Genomic DNA, 2,699 nt, shown 5'->3' with positions numbered 1-2,699 from the left:
TGCACCTGCTGCCCACGCTTGGGGTTCCATTAACATTTTCCAGAAATGCCAAGTGTAAATGGAGCCTTAAAGTGTTACTAAACCCTGCACCCTGAATTCACTATATCTGGTCCCCCCACAGTACATAGAACATGGAAATGCAATTAGTTTAGTAAATATAAACTGCTAAATACTTTTTCTCATCAGTAGTTAGAGCAGTCGTGTGACTTCAGCAGAGCGCTAGTTAAAGCTTGTAGGAGGAGTTTTCTGTCTGCTCTAGGAGGATGCAGAACCCCTGACATTCTGTCTGGACAGTGATTGGCCCTGTGCTGATCACATGCACCCTCCCAAGAAAAAAAAAAACCTCTCTAGCAATACACATCTAACTGAGCATGTGCATGTGACTACGGGTTCAGTCTGCCTTATCAGATGGGCATTTTTGCAAGAGGAGAGGCAGAGAAGTCAGGATCAAATGGCCTTTTTACAAAATGCAGAGAATTAACCCCTTAGGTTCCACAGTGAGTATAACAAGCATGCTTTACTGCATATACAGACTGATTTTACTGTTGTGGGTTTAGTAACACTTCAACTAAAAAAAACTTAGATGTGAACTGAGTCTAAAATATAAAAGTTGTGACTTTACGTACAGTTTTACTGTTGTGGGTTTAGTAACTCTTTAACGCCCGTACCTGATTGATTGGGTTTACGGACACTTTAAAAATGTCTTGCTCCACCATCGCCTTGATCAGACGTGACGCATCCCTTACAACGTCCTATCCAGTGATGATGAACAATCCTCCTCCATTTGCATATACCTGAATTGCATTGTTTTGTTTTCCTATGACACAAGTTACAATGTTCCATTTGGCATGGCCATGCGCTTTTCAGTGCTAATTATTTTCCTATGTAAACAATTTGCCGTGAAGTCTTCGTAAGAACAAACAGGATGACTCCACGCTCTGATCGAGGCTTGTTCTACCAGCCTTGGATAATGGGGACACCCTAAGGTCATGTTCGCCATTAATCCTTTAATGCGAGCGTGGAAGGGGTTAATTGTACAACGTTGCTTTTATCAGCAGCCGGGATTATTTCCATTATTATAGAAGATCTCCTTTACCAATGCCCCCTTCCCCTACCCAACTCCCCCCCCCCCTCCTCACCCTCAATATAATCTCTATTTCCTTAGCTTGTCCTCTGATCCCAGATGTTAATAACCTCGACCCCTCCTCATTAGGCTCATGGCACACAGAACAGGCCCCGGCGGTGTATTTCATAAATCATAATTAGCTCTAAAATAGAGGGATTTATTTTTCCGAAAGACATTAGGCGTTGTAGATGGATCTATGGCGGCGTCTTCGGGGAAGGTATCGATTTCGACTTAAGATGTATGTATAGCTTTATGTAGCTCAGAAATAAATGTGAAAGAAACCCGGGCAGACCATTACTCTAAATATACACCTGTTGGCTGCATGAAGTGTCAGTCCCTGGAGAACGCCGATCAGACCTGAGAGAGAGGAAGAAAGAGAGAGAGAGAGAACCTTTCTCCGACCATTCATAATCCCCTCCTTTATTATCCCATTAGAACCTGGTGGAACGATTGTCACTCTTTATTTCCCTTTACAGGAGCAAAATGAATCCATAGGTCACATGCTGAGCCGGGGACGGACAATATAATACGCCGCCAGCGCCTAGAGGAGGACATGGACATGGTTATGCATTGGAACTGAGACCTTCTAAATGGAATTCCATTAAAGATAATTATATTTTATTTCTTAAATGTATAAACCCCCAAAATAAAAATGTAAACCAGAACTCCAGGATAATCAAATGTTGCCTAGATATGAGAGTCATATGTATTCTTCAATGATTCTTGGTGTGCTTTGTGTATTTCTTCCAGATCTGGGCAGGGATCCAGTGTGAAACATTTCCTTCCTGTAATAAAGACCGTTCTTTGCTGCTTTCTCTCCTTGTGCAGGGTGACTGGTCTTGGCTCCGCCCCTCCTGTAGTTTTCTGCAGGCAGCCTGTAGTGGGTGGGCTTGCTGAGCCCCTCCTACTCTCTTTTCTCTGCACAGGCTATGTATAGCAAAGTGATGATGTCACTGCTAATTTTACAAGGTAGAATCTGGGTTGGCAAAGGCATCTAGGGCAGACAAAGTGGATTTATATAATTTGTGACTATTGAAGAATATATTTAAATGACAGTTTTTGTGCACAAAGTTCAGCTTTAACAACTTGCTGACCTGCCGCAGTATGTTTACTGTGGCAGGCCGGCACGTACAGCCATAATCACAGCTTTTTTCCTGGTAAACAACACAGGGCTCTCTACAGACAGCAGCGATGTTCCATTTTTCTTCTCCCTGCAAAGCAAGGAGTAAAAACCAGCACAAGGTGCACACATCGGTAGGCACACATTTAACCCCTTGATTGCCCTAGATGCTAACCCCTTTCCAGCCAATGCCATTAGTACAGTGAAAGTGTGTATTATTAGCACTGATCACTGCATTAGTGACACTGGAGATGTCAGTGGCAGTTAGTCAGTTCCCCCCAGCATCAGTTAGTGTCAGATTGCCCTCCACACTATCACAGTCCTGCTATAAGTCACTGATCACCGCCATTACTAGTATAAAAAAAATGCAAACCAATTAATATACACTTATTCAGAATCTTTTATTACCAAAGACATGTAGCAGAATACATTTTGGCCAAACTTTATAAAGAA

At 42.6% G+C, this 2,699-nt stretch overlaps 1 long non-coding RNA gene across 1 annotated transcript; it reads left to right on the top strand.

Moving 5' to 3' along the window:
- The first annotated feature begins 396 nt into the window (after positions 1 to 396).
- LOC149470765 (uncharacterized) lies at positions 397 to 1,939 on the top strand. The gene is made up of 2 exons (XR_016308000.1): positions 397 to 497; positions 1,603 to 1,939. It is a non-coding gene; the product is annotated as an uncharacterized LOC149470765 (long non-coding RNA).
- Positions 1,940 to 2,699: the final 760 nt, after the last annotated feature.

Source organism: Staurois parvus, unplaced genomic scaffold (assembly GCF_062004578.1).
Source record: "Staurois parvus isolate SC_StPar_1 unplaced genomic scaffold, SC_StPar_1.0 ptg000031l, whole genome shotgun sequence".
Classification (NCBI taxonomy): domain Eukaryota; kingdom Metazoa; phylum Chordata; class Amphibia; order Anura; family Ranidae; genus Staurois; species Staurois parvus.
Note: the sequence above shows the minus strand (reverse complement) of the source record. Positions and strands in the feature narration are given on the sequence as shown.